The sequence below is a fragment of the Gallus gallus genome, chromosome 18 (assembly GCF_016699485.2).
Source record: "Gallus gallus isolate bGalGal1 chromosome 18, bGalGal1.mat.broiler.GRCg7b, whole genome shotgun sequence".
NCBI classification, from domain to species: domain Eukaryota; kingdom Metazoa; phylum Chordata; class Aves; order Galliformes; family Phasianidae; genus Gallus; species Gallus gallus.
Window position 1 is genome coordinate 6,140,493 of NC_052549.1, and position 19,828 is coordinate 6,160,320.

At 39.7% G+C, this 19,828-nt stretch overlaps 1 long non-coding RNA gene across 1 annotated transcript in view; it reads left to right on the forward strand.

Annotated features, from left to right (window-relative positions):
- LOC107052251 overlaps positions 1 to 19,828 on the forward strand; it is a 243,894-nt gene that overhangs the window by 32,236 nt on the left and 191,830 nt on the right. The window contains exon 2 of the long non-coding RNA XR_006931756.1: positions 17,467 to 17,666. This is a non-coding gene — a long non-coding RNA (uncharacterized LOC107052251). The remainder of the gene's footprint in view (positions 1 to 17,466; positions 17,667 to 19,828) is intronic.

Sequence of the window (19,828 nt, forward strand, 5' to 3'; positions counted from 1 at the left end):
GAGTTACAGAGAATGGAGAGCTGGGTTATTCTTATTAAAATCTATCTTCTGCTTTATTCTAGCAGAAATTGTCAGTGTTTAAAATGAGTACTTAGTAGGGCAGTCCTTGCTGCTGCGCTGTGCCAATAGCTGTCATTGTCTCACTCCTTGGTGCTTTCTGGAGCAGACAGGTAACTTCCTCAGCAATAACACATCTGACGTATGTTCTGCCCTGGCCGTGTAGGTTGTGCTCCTGTTATGATGGAGGTTGCTCACCACTGAATAAAGAGGCTTTATTCATTTTTGAAAAGCCAGATAGTTATTATAAACCTTTTGACAAGGACCTGTTTTTTCCTACATGCCATCTACTTTCCAACTTTGTTTTAAATTGCTATAATATTTACTCAGGTAAATTAAGTTGTCATGGAAGCTTTGCTAAGTATTAGGTCTTTTTGTACCATTCAGCATGATATTTCTGATTTTTAAATAAAGTGGTTTGTTTGATTTTCATGCTTTCTGTCTCTTTTTCTAATAGAACTGCTCAAACCAGTGATGGTGTGAGTATTTATCATACTGAACCACGTGGGGAAATACAGCAGGCAGGTAGTGAGGAAGGGAAGGATTTGCAAGCGCACCAGGTTTATGAAACCGATTTTCTTTGGTGCCTTGTTTGATCTGTTCTACCTACTGTCTGTAGCTCTTAATGATTTTTATTTTTACTTTTTGCTATTTACAGAAAAAGAATCCTGCAAGTATTTGAGCAAACAGGATTAGGTAAAGATTTAAATAGCCATCTTTCAGGGCTTTCTGATTTCCAGTCTTCTTGTTTCAAAAGATTTTCCATCTGTTAAGTTGTGCTTCAGGAAAGCACTTAAGCACATACTTAAATCCGTCAATGCACGGAAGATCCAAAAGCCTGGATTTGACTATATGTGTGTTTCTGAATCAAAGCATTGAGCTGTTTGCTCAACATGCAGAAAATTCCATCATTTAAATCACACTGATAGTGTAATTCCTTGCCAAAATGCAGTGCCATATGCAAATAGTAACTACTGAATTAGCTGTAGTGCAATGGGAAGTATGTTTTCTTCATGGAAAATAATGGCTTGGGATGTAGGTGTAGCAGATATTTTATGATTAAGAGAGAAGGATGTAGCACTTAGGTTCTATCCTTACTTTCATTGACTTTCACTGAGTAATGTAGGTTTAAATGTCCTCTGTGTTTGGAGCAATTTGTGACTGGGTTTGATAGGTTTGGTGCCATGGAGGGATCCTCCTCACCTGCTCAGCCAGTAAGTATGGCTCTTCTTACCTCATACTCCCCAGTTGTTAGAAATGACTTCTCTCCATGAAGCTACTTGGAGAAAACAGCATTCGCCACAATGGTACTTCTCACTACTAACTTAATTTTCTGATGTGTTTAAATCTTCAAAGAAAGAAGCAACTAGAAAGACTCTCTGTTTTATTTCTCGTTAAACAAACAAAATTATAATCTTTAAAAATGTCTGGGAGTCTAAGATGGCCAGATTATTTATACTGGAAAGTCATTTCTGCAAAGATGGCTTATTCACAAAAGATTGATAACTTTTAAACACTTCCTTGTAAAACATATTTTACCATGACACCTTATAAATATTAGAACAAAGGGCTTTGCAGAACAAACAGATCTAAAACCACAGAAACACACAACGATTCATTACTTCTATCAGTAATTCAGTACATTATTAACTTCCCTGCGGGTGGGAGGTGCACTGTGATTTTATTTCTAGGAGCAGAAGTCAAAGTATTCCCAGAGCAGCAGAGAGACATGTATTTTCCAGATTGGTATTGCATGCATTTGCAAGGTGCCAAAATGCAGAAATTTCAACTCAAATCTGGAATGAAATCCAGCAGTGTACCCAGTTAAGTTTTCGTGTGAGTTTCCTCTCTGCTTCTCCTGTAGCTAGCAGCCTGCCCAGGAGCTGGTAGTGCAAGGGGAAGAGAAGGCTGCACGATGCCCCTCTGCCCGCAGTTTCAGGGCAGTCACATTTTTATTTTTCATTATGCAAAGGAAAAGTCACTTCTAATAATTCAGTGTGTAGTCAATTCCTTTTATTTTTACTTTTAAAATTATGCACAGAGCACGAGAAACATCTGTGTTGGAATTTAATGACACAATTCACTCATTCTTGTGCTTTTGTAGGATTAATTAGCATCTAAACAACATTTTTTTCTTGTTGCAGCTCTATGCTAAGCTTATACAGAAGTAATTATATCTCTGCATTTCAGTCTGTTAGAAGCGCATAGCACAGCAGTTGTTCTTCTGGAGGTCAGCAGTGGTAATAAGTTGTTCTTAGGGATTTTTTCCACTATTTTATTTTGACAGTTATTGTGCCTTGTATTTATGCTGACAGGTCCTCATAGCATCCACAGATATGAAGGCAGCGTTGTGTTGGTTGTTCCTTGTGCAGGTATAAACCACAGTAGCATCACTGCTAATTTAGAAGTCACATCAGAGATTAGAGATAGAACTGTATCACTTCTTATGGCAATTTAAACCTTGTAGGTTGGGTGGAATTGTCATTGAGTGAGGAAGTAATTCTGTGGATAAGAACTTAGAGGACTCTGCAGAGCCACTTCACTGAGGTGATGGGAGTGAAGCAATGATTTTGTTTATTTGGGGTAAAGATGTTTGTAGCATTGGATGATTGGCTTTCTTGCTAAAATCTGTATATGCTTAAATTATAAATTCCATTTGAAGTGATCATCAATAATTATGCTAGATGTGTTTTTTTCCACTCTTTAGTTATAAGTTGCCACAGTTTCTTGCCAGATACCCTGGTTAATTACAGACAAGCTAATTACTCCTCAGTCATGATTTACTGTGGCAACTGGCTGCTATTTCCACTTGATTGCTGCCACATCTCAGTATGACAATGAAAAATTATGCTCCAAATTAGATGTGAAAAGAAAGAGAAATCCAGTTTAAAATGCAAAACTGGAAGAGCATTAAACCTTGGTAAGCTCACTCACAATGGAATGACTGGAGAAAATCATTAATTATTTTCCTCTGCCATTTGTGTGGATACTTGAAACTATGCTAATTATCAAACCCATGAATTCAGAAAAGCACATTCGTATTTGTCCACCCCCTGACCCTGTGTGTCTGGTGCTGCGTGGCTGCATCTTTTCATAAATTATGAATTCTCTGTGACGGGGTCTGCATTTGTATCAGCTCTTGCAGAGCTGAGCAGGTCTTTTTGACTGCCATCAGTGATACCTGCAGTTACAAACTGCTACATCATATCCTAGTGGCATCTGTAGCTGTAAATGATGTTTTGTGACTTACCTCTCTTCTGTAGGTTCTGATTGCCTGTTGCTTGGTAGATGTTATCATTGTGTAATATCTGTGTGTTGGCCAGAGGAACTTGTGTGGTGGGTTCTGTTTTGTGATCAAAGAGCGAAGAACACCTGGGACCCCAGTACTGATGTGGGGGAGAGAATGGGGAACAGAGTCGCTTGTGCTGATGGAAGGGAGCTCTGGGCATGGGAGAAGATGTTTGTGGGAAGGTTTGTTGCCGCAGTGTTGTGAAAGGGGATGAGAAAAGAAAGGCTCGAGAGAGACAATAGAGAGAAGCAAGGAACCACTGTATATGCGGTGGTGTGAGCTGCGGTGGCTCACGGTGCGTGTGCCTGTGGTCAGCGATCCTTGCTGGCAGTGTGTGCCACTTCTATGCCTGGTACCTGAGTTCTGTGTGTGTTTCTTTGGCTCCTTCTGGTCTCTGTGTTTGCATGCTGCTGACTTGAGCAGTTTCGCTTGTTTTTTCAACATGAGGGATCAGAGTCAGGTTATGCTAAAGCAAAGATTTGATATGTGCGGGCAGACGTGGAGTGTTTTGCTTTGTCATCAAATTTTGCAATTCCAAGAGGTTTGACCAGTGAGACTTTTTGGATACCAGCCTGTTTAATCTATTTTCTCCTTAGTAGGTTTCTTGAGAGTCATTCTGAAAACATATTAATAAGAATGTCAGCTCCAGCCATCACTATTGGTTTCAATGTCAAAAATGTGTCATAAAAAGGCTGAAAACTCAGTTCACCTTGAGATTCACAAGGACGTTTATGTACACATTCTCTCTTCTAAAACAGACTGAATTTCACCTTCCAGGGTTGTTTCCCTTGCACAGAAGCATGTACAGAGAAAATGTTTTTGTACAGTACTTGCAGCAACTGGGCACATTTTGTATGAAGAAGAAAAGTTGGGTCTCCTTAATTACTCTAACAATAAAGCCAATTAGAGAAGTGCATCTTGTTAGGTATCTGCTAAGATTCTTAATGGCTCATTACTTGTAAGCATGCATTCTTAACGCTTACAGTGCTACGTGTAACAGTGAAGAATACGAGGGAGCAAACTTTGCTTCTACAAACTTTCTTTTTTCCCCACTTTCTGTACTGATGGAAAAATGAGTTCTAGTGTGAAACTATTTAACCTGTCCTATCTCATTACTTCAGTCCAGCAAGCGCAGAATTTCTCTTGTTACTGTGGCTAAATATGCAGGATACCAGGATTCTGAGAGCCTTGTCTCATGCTCACTTGCCTGACAGTGCTCGCTTTGCTCCTTTATTCCTCACTCCTTCACTTATTTTGTACTTGTTAAACAAAGATGTGGACACCTGTGAGTAAGAACCCAAGGATGTCCTGAGGACTCGTGTCTCACTGCCTTGGAGAAGCAGGGCAAGTCGTGTGGGCGATGGCTTGTTGGGTTTGTTAGCAGTGAGGAAGAAATGGTTTCCATTCCTCTGCAGATCATTTTATTTGTATATCTGAATATTGGTGATCATTACATTGTTTCTTCAGACAGGGTTGAGTAGCAAAGGAGACTGTCTTATTTGGAGGTTATTGCTGGCTAATGACACAGTAGGGATCTTGCAGTTATTAAAACTCTCTGTTTCGCTTTATCACAGTCTGCCTTAATGCTTTTCTGCACAGGCAGTCAGCTACTCTGTTACATTTAGCTCCACTGGATTTTGTGTGGTGCTTTACAAATAAGTGACTGTTGGATAGACAGAGCCTTCTAAGCAGTGGCCCCTCCTTTGTGCAAGGCAGAGGCAAAGCGCCGGGCTCTTGCTGAACCAGCCCATATCACAAGGAAGGGAATTGCTGGAACCTTACAGTCCGGAGAGCTGCCTCACACAGAGCTCCTTTGAGTTCCAGGTATTAAGAGATGGATCTTAGTCAACTAACCTGGTATTTGAGCAGCAATTATACTAAGGAGCCCCATGAGTTAGGCTGAAGTATGTACTACCATTACCGTAAAATAACACAGTGCTCTGTCTTGCTTTAAGAAGGGTAGTGATGCTTTAAAATGAGTGGCTGCTAACAGGTGTAATCCTATAATCAGGGTAACGTTTTATACACAAGTCTATTTTTGTACAATGCCTCTACAGTAAATGAGCCTATTCTGATAGCATTGAACAAGTACTACAATTTTCCAGGTGGGCAACTTTGATTAGACATTGGTCTTTTTCTTTGCAAACCTAAGGTTATGCTAAACAGCATACTGTGCTAAATTAGTTAACACATTGAGTTTTAAACAAGATAATTTCTCTTTATAAATACTTGTCTTTCCACTTTATGCCCAGAAAGACATTTCTTTTTCTTTTTTTTGTCCATCAGTGTGGAGTTATGAATGCTTAAATACCTGATGTCATTTCCAGAAGCGTAAATTTGAGAACATAACACTTTTCTGAGATTTATCTTGGCTGTAATATATGGTTAGTGTTGCTTTTTCACCTGCTCTATTGAAGTTGCTTGTTTTGGAGCAAAAGCAGCTCAGAGATGTGATGTCATATTTAGTTCTTGAAGCCCTGAGGTCTGTGGCTTCCATGTGTTTTCTATGATTGTGTTTGCAGTGAGGAGGTCTGGGTTGCTCTGGGTGGGACTTTCACACTTCTGGAGCAGACAGCTTCCTTCCCCCCATAGGAGCGAGTTGTCCAGGAGGATGGAGCATGCAGGTGCAACTGAGCCAGGCTTTCAGGGCTTTAATTCAAGACCAATCACATGCATTTGGCTCAAGTGTCTCTGGGGATCCTTAGCTTTCAAAAATGAATGTGAAAAAATGGGGATCCAGGCACCTTGTACAGAAGAGGGCTGCTCAGCAGAGTGCAGAGGAATCAAAGCTCAAATTCATCATCTCAGTTCCTTTCAAGATGCTTTTCTGCTCTTCCTTTGTGCTTTATGAGTGTCATTTTCATGGTTCATTCTATAAGATTTTGCTTCCCAAATTAACATCTGAATTTGACATTTTCTTGATAATAAATAGGTAGAGTTATGATGAAAGTACCTGGGAAGGCTGCATTACATTCTCTGGCAATTTATTTTAAAGACACGTGAAGTGTGTCCTCCTTCCCAGGCAGAGCTGTTGCTATTCCACGTAGTGTATCTCAGTGCCTTTAAATCCTCAGGGAAATTATCTTTTAAATTACTTAAGGGGAAAAAAAATAAAAAGACAGCATGCCTTGAAACCAAGGATTAACTGCTCTGACATAAGTTAATTTGGTTTAAATATGTGATACTTTCTGGATATTGATTTGGATATTTTAGTTCCATAACTCATAAATTATAGGCAAATGTAGTACGTTATGAAGATACTTGGCTGCTACAGTCATAACTGTGCTGATATTCTGGGGTTTTTAAAGAATGTAAAAAGAGGGAATAATACAGGATGAGTGGGAAATAAATTCATTTCTAGAAGGAGAAGCATCATTCCTTAGAGCCAGCAAATCCCACGTTTGGGACACGCTGTCTTTGTGGTTTTTGTCTGTGTCTTTTGTACAAGCTATGCCAAGTCTTCTCCAACTGATTCCAATGAGATATGGGAATATTTGGTGTCTGGAATTTTTATGTCTGTGGAATATTCAGCTGTGAGAAAGTAGTAAAAAACCTTTCATCTCTTGCACAATCACTGGCATTCCTTGACACATCTTTTCATTAAAGGGATTTTTTTAAATTCAGGTGTAAGTTGGAGCTCAGTGAAAAGAGTGTACATTTTTAACGGCTAAATAGAGTCTGAGAACCAGTAAGGCATGGCAAAGTGTCTGCAGAATGACCAATTTCATGGAAACAGCCCTTGGTAACTCAGGTAGCTAATAACAATTAATGCGAGCCCCTAGGCACTGACAGCATTGACATGTGGAGTTTGGCATCTCTAAGGGGACAGCCCACTAGGGTGCTGCTACCACAGCTGGGCGTTTATGCCATCATTTTCATACGCTGCTTGGGCTGTTCAGATGCTCTGCCTCGCTCCAACAAGGCAGGGGTGAGGGCAGTGCCCCCTGGGAAGGGGTTAGCAGGCCTTGATCCTGAGGATGGCGCGGGTTCGCAGATAGCAGCCTGAGCTGGTGAAGTGTGCCCAGGGATGGCTTTCAGGAGTGCCTAAAGAAGAGGGCTGGGAAATGGAAGGAAGCCCCAGAAATGCATACCTATTACTTTCTACCTTTTTAATGATTCTGCCGCTTTTGCAGTCCCTGTGGAAATGAAGTTCAGCTAATTAACGGTAATGAACACCATGCTGCGAGCAATGTTGCAAATAAGTGAAGATTTATAGAACAGAATCTAAGACAAAGTCATGTTTTTCAGCACTAACAGAACCTACTGATCCAAGATCTATAGGTTCTAGTCTGTAGTTGCTGACACTTCCTTTCTCTGTGTCTGTGCCACTTAGAGTAACAATTCCCCTATACTCCATTGTAGTCACTTTTTTTTTTTTTATCAGGGACCCTTTGATTACATTTGATTTTTCTCTGTGCTGAAGGCAGAGATTTTGGTGTGCTGGTGCAGAGACTTTGCACTTCAGACTACTTGCCTACTTTCTTTTAAATTGCCATGTGCATAAATTACTGTTGATCTCCTTTCATTCGTAGATTCTTGCCCTGGAGTTACATGATCTCCTACTGATGCTCAGTTCTGAAACACCTGTCGCTTTGCCAGGGTATACTGCAGTGTCTCCGGTCTTCCTTTGGCTTCCCTATGGAATTAATGCAACTTTCTTTTTAATGAGAATAATTGTTTTTCAGTCTCTGTGTCATTGTAGTTCTTTTGCTGAAATGGGCATGTCATTAGAATTTCCTCAAATAAGTCACGAGGGCTTGTCAGATATTCTGGGTGATGTACAGGGCATGAATAAAGAGAGTAGTGCTAATTTTCTTCTTTCTGATTTTCTCTTTTGATTCCACAGTATTATGTGAGCAATTGTCAAAGACTGGGGATCTTTTCTAGATGCACTGACATTTTTCCTGTCACTTTAAAATGTGCTGGTATTGCAAGAGGGTGACGTAGTGAGTTCATTTTCTGGAGTTTCTGAGATGAATTTTATAGCCAATAATATGTGAAATCTCCAAGATTTTTCTTTCAAGTCTAATTTGTCAAAACTGTCTATTGCAAACATGTAAAAAGAATATGAAAAGTTAGTGAAATTTAGAATAAGCTCTTTACACTGACATCATCTCTCCAGCACAGCATGTCCTGCACTGCAGTGCTTTAGGCAACACCCTGAATTCAGATATCGAGACACTGAAGCCTTCTATTAGATGCAAAGTTACTGGAGAGGGAAGGAGAACCTGGAGGCAGTGCAGCATGTGGCTCCGAGCTCTTCTCAGACTGACATTGCCTGAAGCCTTTGGGGTGATGATCGGGGCTTTTCTCTCCTGGGAAGGCGATAGGAGCATAAAATAATGGTGGATATTACCCATGTCAGTCAGTGCCCGATTGAACACTGCGCGCTAAGCGGATGAATGCGGACTGTGCTTTGTAGAATCAAATCTAATAGAATTTCAATATTTCAATTAAATTAAGTGAAAATCATATTGCCCTTGGAGTGTAATGATTAAAGCTGCCTCAAGTTACATTGATCTGAGACTAGAAATGACATCTTTCACCTTCATTTTATGCTTACGTTTCTTCCAGCCATTAGTTGGGATTCTCCTCAGGAAATTTGTTAAAATTTATTTGAGAAAGAACTAACACAGGAAAATTATTTTACTTGAATCTCTCTTGTTCATTTTCTCACTTTCTTTCTTCCCCTTTAGCACGTTAATTACAGAAATGCTGATGTAACTTGTGGCCTGATCGGGCTGTCTGAGCTCCCACCTATGGGAGGACTGATGAGCTTTTCCCAGAGCAGACACTCATTATCAGTCTCTACCTGTCTTCTGTGCAGTCATACAGTTTGAAACATTTTCCTCTTAAAAATTCTATTGTCATACTTTATTCTTTTCTTATTAAAACAATTATGAAGCTCTACTATAATTGATTGTCTTTTTCCACGTAGGCTTGTTTAAATAAGTGCCTAGTACTCTAGTTTCAAAGGATCCTTTGTTTCCTCACTCAAGGTATGCTGGAGTGTTCCCTGAAATAGCTCAATTAGTTTTCATTCTTCTTTTCTTTTCTTTCCTGCAGCCCTATCCGTTCACTTTCAAGTCTGGAGTTTCTTGTTCTCTCTTCAGAAATTACATCTTCATCTGTCCAACTTTTCTTTTTCATCAAACAACTCCTAATCAGTGTGATGTGCTATGAAACTGAGCTGCTTTCCCATGTTTGTACCTGTTCCCATTTTTGTATATTCTGTATCAGTTTTGTCTCAAAGGAGCTAGTGACACCACTTTTCAAAATACTTTGCAATAGCCTTTTCTCCCCTCAAATGTGAGCATTCTATTATTTTTATTCAGACTGAAAATTATATTCTTCAGAATATGGTATTCCAGGTTAGAATACCCAGTAGCCCATTCTAGGCCATTTGTCTTAAAACCAGAGCTTTAGAGCTTAAAACTCCGGCTCAGCAAGGCTGTGTATTTGTGTGGGTTGGAAGTGCTCTGGTACATTGATTAATGGGGGTCTGTAGCATCCCCAACCTTCCCTCTGACTGAAAGTGCTGAGACTTTATCATGGCAGGAGAAAGTCCTGTTTCTGTTTATCCCTTGACCTTATCACTAGAGGACTTATCAGTCCTTTAATAACTTATTTTACTTCTGATTGCTGGTTTGCAAAATGTCCCTCATCAGATCTACAGAAAAGACAGAAAATCCAGCAGGTCTCCTGCATCATCCTAAATGCTGGAAGAGAAATGCTATTCCTCCACAACTCCCATTGATGCCTGTGATACCTGGGAAACCCCAGGCAGGTTTGCAGGCTCATGTGGATATTACTGTCCTGGCCTAAGTCACTGCAGTGTCAGCAGCTACTTGAGTAAAAGCCAAATTATTTTTGAAGGACTTTTATAGGTCTCGATGACTGGCAGAACCAGTATGTTGCAATTATTGGACTGTCATCCTGATGTTGCTACTTACTGATGTCTATCTACTTAACTAGTTCAGATTTATCCATTAAAAAAAACCCAAACAAATGACACAAAAACACTAAGGCGCACAAACTAAACACAGAACTTGTATATAGCCACTTGTCTTTCATTTCTTAACAGTTCCTAAATAATGATTTATGCTTTCCAAAGTGAGGGATAATGGAAAGGAAGTACATGCAAAATCTCTGATGTTAAATTCAAGCACCCCAATAATAGCATTGTGTACTGAGGACATTGAATTGCAGAAACAGAGAGGTGTGGGAAAGAGGAGTTTAGTGTAGCTACTGCTCTGCGAGAGGGTGAAGCACTTAATGCTGTCTGCCCTGTGTTGATGGAATTCCTCCTCCTCATATAAAAGAATGCTGAATTCAAAAGTAATAAAAAAGCAATATAAAGATGTTACAGTGACACCGCTGATAACACTGCCTGTAAAATTTAAATACACTTCAAATGGATTTAAATTAACAGCTCTTGGAATCGTACCTTGTAAAACTCATTCATATATGACTTCATTTTATTATATTCTTCTTGCACATGCAGTACTGAAATTATACATGTGAAGAACATTCAAAGTGGAAAAAGTGAATTACTGTGTGCGTTTAAGAGTTAGGACGTAGTGGTTAAACAATATGATTATGATAATCATGGTGTTAGAAAGCTGTGAATCCATTACTGCTACCACTTTGCATTTTGTTGGAACACTTCTCCATGAAAGCCATCATCAGCACTGAGATGGTCTGAAAGGGGAGAGGGAAGGTGTGTTAGTACTGGTTAGGGGCGTGTCTCATTAGTGCAGGTACACTTACATGGAAGCATACATATTCTCAGGCTGCAAATTTAGCAAGCAGAGCTGGTGAGCAAATAGTTAATAACGAGCAGCAGTAATCCTTTGGCAAGGGCAGGAATCCTTGTAATGAATAATTACCTAAGGACTGTCTCTTATACCTCATTTAATTAGGATATGAAGTGACCCATTTCTCTTAGAAAATGTTTGTCCATCCATTCCTAAGCAGGAGTGTGTGACCCAAAATCCTAATGCTGGTATTCTCAGTGGTTTGGCAGTAACTCTGCTCCCGAAAATCCTTCTACCCTTAACAAAAATGCTGAAAGAGACACAGGCATCCATGGTGCCTTTGTCAAATGGTTGTTTTCTTTGAAAATGCAGAATATACAAAGTAAAGGGGTATAATATTTTGGAAGCAAGAGCTGCCCAAAATATCAAGGTTTTGTTATCAATTTATTAAAATTTGAATGGCTTTTTGATTTTGCTTTATGCATCAAAAAATCTGGCAGACGTTGCCTATGTCTTTTGCTCTGCAGAAGCATCCAGAAAGCTTTCGCTGGTAATGAAACACTCGATAGAAACTCAATAGGATTAACAATTCAAAATCTAGTGAATACTGTTTCTCTCCAGTAGTAACGTGGGCAGAGAAAAGGAATAATTTTCTTTGGTTTATTTCTCTCTGTGTGTGAAGGAGGTGTAAAAAGCTGTGCTGCAGACACACACAGTTCTGATCTTCCTTTCCAGTCATGCATGGTCAGATGCAAATCTCTGCTAGGCCAGAAGGCGGTGAAATCAGGCCCTGTGGTTGGGCAGTGCTGCAGGAGCACCTGGACAGATGGCTCTGCTGCCACAGGATCTCTCAGGATCTTGATAGTTCCTTATAAGGAGGTATCTTTCCAGCTCTGACTGCTCTCTGCTGGCAGATCCAATCTCTCTAATTCCCATTGTCACGTTGCCTACATCCATAATGCAGTGAAGTCAAGGACAGACTTCCATTCTCAGTACAGTACCTACCAGTCATCTCTTTGGGGAATCCAGAAAACATTAACACGGGCCGTCTTCTGGGACAGTGGGAGACATCTTTTCTTCCTCTTTTTCATGGTATATCTTCCTGTGTAATAGCCATAATCTTTACTGCTTTGTGGTATGTAGTCTTTGCCATCAAGATTGATTAAATGCCTCAGCTTCAATGTGGCTCCCATAAATGGCTGTAAGGATTGATTAAATGCTTCAGTTTCAATACTCAATCAAACTCACCAGCTGCCTATTGCTGTATACTACAAAATCATGAGATTATTCCTTAAATACGATGCAGTAAGACAAATCATTCACAAAGCAGATACGATATGGTATTTCTGTATCTTATTTCCTTTTTAACTGAGGAAGAAAGTCAACTGCCCATGATAATTTTGCACTGTGTTTTCTTTTTCCTTTTTGGGGGCGGGGCTTTTTGTAATTTAGAAGTGAAAAATACACTTTTTTGTAAGAATTTTTGTATCTCATTAGGAATAATGTCAATTGGTTTTTTTTTTCCCACTCATTTGGGAACATTTTTATGGATTGGCTAGGTTAGACACTGAATGAGCATTGGAGAAGTACTTAAACTTCCATTTCACAGGATAATAATATTTAGTAGAAGTAATATTTTCCTGCAGTCTAAAGAGATAACTACGTAGAAGGCTGTGTTTGTAAATAGGAAGTTGAAAAGAAACATTAATGCTGTTAAATCAGCAGTTAGTTTGGTCTTCTGGTTATCTTTAGGCAAGGCTCCAAAGTCTTTGCTTGTACTGAAGCTGATTCTTGCTTCCCCCCACAACTCGGTGCTTCAGGGAGCTTGTCAGAAGGCTTTGTTCATTACACTGATGTTCCTTCCTTATAGATAACAGACAGCGAGTTGAAAAAAGTACTACAGTAACTATTTATAGTGATAATGAAATTTGGAACAAGAAATATCAGACAGAACAATTTAGACAAGATAATATGAGTTTTCTGAATTAGAGAAAAAATGAACTATGTTATTTATGAATGTATTCTGTTTTCTTAATCATGTCACTGCCAAGAGGTAAGACTCCATTTATTCTTACGTGGATTACTATCTGTTGTTGATGTTATCGCATGCATAAATAGTTAAGCATTCCTTCTCATTTAGACTCCATAAATGAATTGATAGCTCATAATTTGCATTTTCTTTAAGTACCTGGTGGTTGAGCATCAAGATGTGTTCAGCAAATCCTCCAGACTAATTGGTAAACAGGAAATACTAATTGTCATTCATATGAACATAAGTAGGCTAAAAGCAGGCTTGTGATTTTTGAATGACAGAAAAAATAGTCAGTAACCATCACCGTCTGTGTAGGTTGGGGCAGCTGCCTGCACATGGTTCAGGATTCACCTCCAGTTTGTCTCCAGGCTAAGCAGGAGTCATACATCTTGGAGGGTCGGGTAATGTCTGTGGGAGTGGGAGGCAAAAGCATCTCCTCAGCTGTCCTGCTGGCCTGATCTGCTGATGAGACTCAGCCAGGAACAATTCATCAACCAAAGTCAGTAGTTCCACTGGGGATTTGGTCCTGCAGCACTCGATTTTAGCGTTGCCAGTTGCAACCGGGTTGCTGTTGAAGGAGGGGGAATTGAAAAGTAGGGATGACTTTTGATCATTCAAAGAGGAGTAGATGGGAGTGGATGGATGCTACTGTGGTGTGATAAAGACTGTATAAGTAATAATCTTTGAAAATAGCAATGGAGTAATGAGTCAATGAATAGAAAGAAAACTGTAAGCAAGGAAGCAATGGTATGAATTGTTTAGTACTAATTTAGCAGATTACTGACCTCCCAATCAGAGATTAAAACCTAGAATAATGCTGTGTTTTGTACGATTTGGAGGATATATGTATACATTTGCAGGAGCAGGATTTGGTATGGCTTATATTTTCAAACAGAAATTGGAATATCCTAGCAAGACACCAGGGATTGAAGATGTAAATGACAGAACAGTTCAGACACCTTGGTATTTGTGTAGCTCTAATCTCAGCTAATAACTATACTGCGTGTAGGGAATTGCTAAATTCAAACAAAAGTCATCCTGTTTAACTGACATTCTGTTGTAGCAGAGATGAGATAAGAAGCAGAGAAAAAAGAAGAGTAATCAGCTTTTAAGAGTGAAGTAACCGTCATAGGCTGGAAGACATTGTGTTCAGGAGACGTGCAGCTCATCACCATGCTGCCCCAGTGGGAGCGCGAGCAGGCAGGGTGCTGCAGCCAGCAGGAGGCCAGCAAGTACTGACCTCAGGCGAGCATTATTCCTACAAATAAAAAGGGTTGAGAATAAAATGGCTTAACTTAAACCACATGCCCAGTTGGTGGTGAAGCCAGGATTGATATCCTGGTTTTACAACAGCACAGTTTGTGTTGAAACGCCTAAGATTCATTAGCTCCTAATAAGGCAGTTTATTTCCCCATCTGATCCCGTGGTACATGTTGTGTTTATTAACATTCTTGCAAGCATCAAGCCATTAGTTTTCTGTGAGTTCTGGGTGATGAACTGAAGGTCATTTTCTTCCTTCTACCCCTTTTCATACCGCACTGGTGTAGCTTTGGATCCCTATGTCCCAACGGTCCCTGTGTGCCTATGGGTATCTGCAGTAATACACACAGTTTTGTGTGGCCACATTTCTTTTCTAATTACCATCTGAAGTATTATCTAACTGCATTTTACGGTCTTCTCTCTTACATTTTCTGTACTGTATGATGAGAAGCACGTGCAATAAATGTGTGTAAATGTATAAGTTACAGTTAGGAACAATTGTTATTTACTGGTTTGTGGCAGTCTTTCTTCCTTGAAATATTTTTGTGTCATGAAGTGATTTTTGCCTGATTCAGAGTTATGGAAGAAAAGTACTTTTTGCTTTAACACATTTACCAAAGAAGTGATTTTCAATTGAGGAAGCACTGTGAATGCTTTTATAAGTCGTCGTCTTTTAAACTAATGGAGTGAATACCACTGGTACTGACTGCCCCAACTATTCATTGTGTGTTCTCTGGGCACGGTTTTGCTTTCTCCTCTTGTGTGAAAAATAACAATCTGCTCGTGTTACAATCTAGGTAAAAATCATAAATAGCATTTAATAATGTATTTTTCTATACAAATTCTTCTCCAGTAGTGAAGCTAAAGAAGCTCAAAGCCATGGTTCTAAAGGATTTAAGCAATACAACAGCATACTTTGACTATATATGGCTAAAAAATGCTTCTTTTCTAGTGTTCATCCTTATAAATGAAATATTTTCTCCTTTTTTTTTCTTTTTTTTTTTTTTTTTTCCTTTTCCCCTTCTAGAAATTGTTGTTTTTGCTTAAATAAACTTCTTAAGTACACTCAGCTCCCGAGAAATGGGGCCAGAGCCAGCAACCCTGCTTGTCCGGTGGGGAGGTGGCAGAAGAGAGGTGTGGGAATGGGTCTGCCTGGCAAGCAGGCATTTCATCTGCTTCTATCGCTACGTTTAATGAAGTTTCACTTCTTTTAAAATCAGGAATCATGGAGGCCTTGTATGATCCCTGTAAACAGTGGCAGATTGCTGAGGAGTGCATGATGTGGCACATCCTACTGCATTTTCTCCTGACTGAACCATGACTATATGGAGAAATACCCAGATAAATCAGTTTCAGGTCTCTTTGTTTTCTTCCTTTTCTCCTCACTAATGAGACAGCTGAAGAGAAGGGAAGAGTTCCCTTAGTTAATTGATAATTTTCTAACTGAAAGCCATAGCAAAGTCCCTAGTGTGAAATGCTAGGAGAGAAGAATCCTGAATGAAAAATAAAGAATAAAAAAATAATTTAAAAAAGCAGAAACGAACTATATTTTGCTACATAACTTATCACTGGGATTCAGGCTCTAGAGATTGCTTCTCAAATAAATATGAAACAAGTAATTACTTAGCATCTTGAGCAACAACTGAGAATTAAAAAATGGGGTTTCCTAGTGGAAAGTAAAAATAATTTTGATCCTGTGGATAAATGTAGGACCAAATCTTCAGATAACAGAGAATCAAGTAATTGCTTTCAGCTCCAGGCAGCTGCAGAGGTATGAAAATTTTGCCTGTTCAGACTGTGAGCTGTTGAATTTTTGGATGATGTCTGCTGTTCTCTGAAACGTCATCAGTTTAGGATTCACCCAGTAAACCAGGAAATGTCCTCCCCCAGTTCACACTTAATAAAGTCAGCATGGAAGTGGTGTGATAAAAGAATTAGACCCAGCAGATCTTGCTAGCTGTGCTTCTGTGCTGTTCGATTGCAGAGATGTGATATTTTTAGTTCCTTTCCTCACTACTCGTGGTTGACTTAAGCATGTTGATATGGCTTTGAATTAGGTTTAATAAGGCATAATGCTACTTGTGCTTGTATGATAGTATTTTTACACTGAGGCATAAAACAGCCTGAATCTACAGTCCGGAAACTGGCACCTTAAACTTACAATAACTGGCATCTGAATTTTCTTTCCTTGGCTGACCCATCACCTCCAGACCCTCTCATATACCATTCCATATATATAAATTTCTGAGGTTTATTTCTACCCTTAAGAATCTAGAATCACATGCTGCTCTTGCTTTTCTATCACCTTCCCTTTAAATTAAAGTGCATTAAAGTGTTAGAAATTCAGTGCAAATTTCTCCTCCTGGGATTCTACTGAATGGTGATATTCAGTTACCGTACCTTGATGTCAGCCTGACTTTGGGGGAATCTGCTCTCTCTACGTGCACTGAATCCCCAACTTGGCTATTACCATGAGGATCTGAGGAGGAAAGTTTGCCTCCAATGTCTGGGTGCCACTGGGATTTCTCATGCTATGTATAATGCATGATGCAAGTTGCTGCAGTTTTTTCCCCTCGTTTTAGTCAATAGCCCTAATCCTTTCGACCAGATTTCTGCAGCACAAATTTATAAAAAGACTGCTTACTAACACTTAGCAAATGCTAATGAATGGGGTGTTTTTAAATTTTGTGGTGGAGGTGCTGGGGAGGCTTGATGAAAACATAGTTTGCATTTGTGTAAATAAAAGGCCAGTTAGAATGGAATTTTGACCACTGGAATTTTTAGATATAGGGGTGTCCAAGAGCTTCACCCCGCTGTGCATTGCTAATTAAGGTACAGAGTCGTATTCTTATATACTTAATGATTACCCTTTCAGCAAATTGCAGCACTTTAACAACTGCTCATGCCCATGAAGGGTACTGAGCAATGTTATTCATTTGAAAATCTATCTCAATTCTGGGTCAGGAAAGACAGTTCAAATATTTAGACTCAGTATCATATTTTGTATGTTCGTTCTGAGACAGCAAAACTAAATAGCATTAAACACAAGTGTAATTCCCTTCTTTACACAGACACGGACCCGAAGAGCATCATGTACTGAGTTTGAGGTGTAGAGACCTGTTGCTGCTCCCGACCTCCTTTGGGCTGGAGCTGGCTGACCTGCCGGCTGCTCCATTCTACAGGGACAAAGCTGCTCTCCTCACTGCTCCTCCACTCCAGGACTGAACGTCCAGAGCCCAGCTCACCTTAACAGAGCAATCATTTGTGAAGTGTAAGTAAAGATTTTCTACACTCCCCATGAGGCACTGGAGTGCTTCTTCTCTGAGAAAGGCATTTTTGGAGTTCTTTTGTGCTGGGTTAGTGGTGACAGAATAAGAGAGGGCCATTAACCTTCTTGCATGCATCCTGATGTGGATGTAGAAAAGCAATCGTTTGAACAAAAACAAGCTAGCATCTCAGAATTACAGAATTGAGTCTTCTTTTAGTAAAATTCAAAGTCTGCGCATATTTCAGCATAAAACTCTTTACTGGAAGAATTGCATGGAAAATAACATCAAGGTTTTCAGTCTACAAATGTGATGCCTTAAGTGAATAACCTCATTCCTGTGTAGAAAGAGGAAAAAGCATCCTTAAGGATATGTGTATCTTACTCATTAAAGTAAATACGGCTACTTAATACCCAACTGCAGCAAGCCTTACATTCTGGTGCAGTTTTAAATGCTTGAATCACTCTTGTTTATGGGGATGGGACTACTCATAATGTATATTCAAGCACATAGCACAGTGTCTGCACGAGCAGTCCATAAGTGTAGGGAGAGCTCTGCATGCTCAGATCCTTCCAGGCTGGGCGTCTGTCTCTCCCTAACTTGACAAAGCTTTTAGTAAAACTGGTAAAACTTCAATAGAACTAATGTTTCATGAGCAAAATTTGAGTTTTTATGAATTTGAGAATGGAATTTTAATGTAAAAGTGGTAATGAGGTGGATAAAGCTGTGTGAAGCTTCAAGCATCAGCAATCCCTGGTACAGCTTGAGAAAAGTAGGCCTAAAGTTCATCTTTAATTCTTTTCAGAACTGATGCTGAAATGCATGTAATTTAATCTAAAAGGTCTTTTGTTTGTTGTTAGCGGTGCCTTGGGGCTGATAGTGTTCTGGGTAGTTTTTTACTGAAATACCAAGGAAGCTGTGCAGGTTTCTGGGGTTTTACCTCTGCCAGACTTCAGCAATTGCAGCAGGACAGTGTGCAAAACGAGCTGTGAGGCTGCCTAATTACCGAAAGGAGGTTCCCTACCTGCTATGATTGGTATCTGTGAGCTGGGGTTTCCTCTGATGAGTCTGTGTTCAGAATTGCTTAGTATAAAAGGAAGGTTGAAGAGAACAGGCAGATGTCTGGCAAAGTGAACAGGCTGGCAAGGGGACTTTTCTCTTACTACAGAGGCAAATAATGTTGAGCAGCTAGCAAGCTGTAGATCATGATGTGGGTAAAATAGCAGTGGGCGTAGACCAGTGCAAAGTGATGAGCATTGTTGTTCTTATAATTAAGGAATTAAGCAGGAGATGTGTAAAGTAAAAGGAAGCAAAGTGTATGCTGAAGCACCTGGGGGAGAAGGGAGAAGAGAAGGGAGCAAGCTGGGAACGGCTTTCAAAGCTTTTTGTAACTTTTTGACTGTGAGTAGATTTGAATAAAAGTTTGGCAGAATGTTTATTTTTAAGGAGTATTGAAATATTTGGTTTGCATGGTGAGAAATGCTATTTTTTGCACTTCCACTTTCACAGGAAAGATGTTCAAAATGAGGAACTGTTTTTAAAAGCACTGGCAAATGTTTTTCTTATGTAAAATCTTAAGAGCTAAATGTTGTCATTAAGTGCCTACAAGGCTGGCAACTTCAGTAACTGGAACCAGAGATTGTAAAATGGTTGTTGAGACACTGAATACAGAAGGAGGAAGAAAGGTTTCTCTGCAAAATGCCAAATCGTGTTCCTTCGTGTTCCAGCAAAATGCAGTTCTTGTCAAAGCTGAGGATGGGCACTCAGTTAAAGCAGTAGTTACTGCTTTTCAAGGAAATTTATCTGAAATGACAACGTGTTTGTTAGCTGCTTTGAGGTGAATATCTTTAAATATGGTTAATAATGATGTATACTGACTTCTTGGAAGTAATTGCAAATACAGTTCTCCTAGGGTACTTGGATTCCTAGCTTTGGTCTGGGGAATTGATAGGTATTTCATCTCGCAGGGAGTTCACTTTATCTTCTGGCACTTGCCTGTAAGTATTACCACTAGACTGACCCCCAGCAATCATGAGCCTTTCAGTTTCTGGCTGGCCTGCCTTAGCAGCTCCAGTACTTGAAAATGGTCTGCTAAGCTCTTCAGGTACATTGTTCTATCTTAGCAGTTGTCGGCTTCAGATGTAGGGGGAGTTTGGGGTTTTATTTT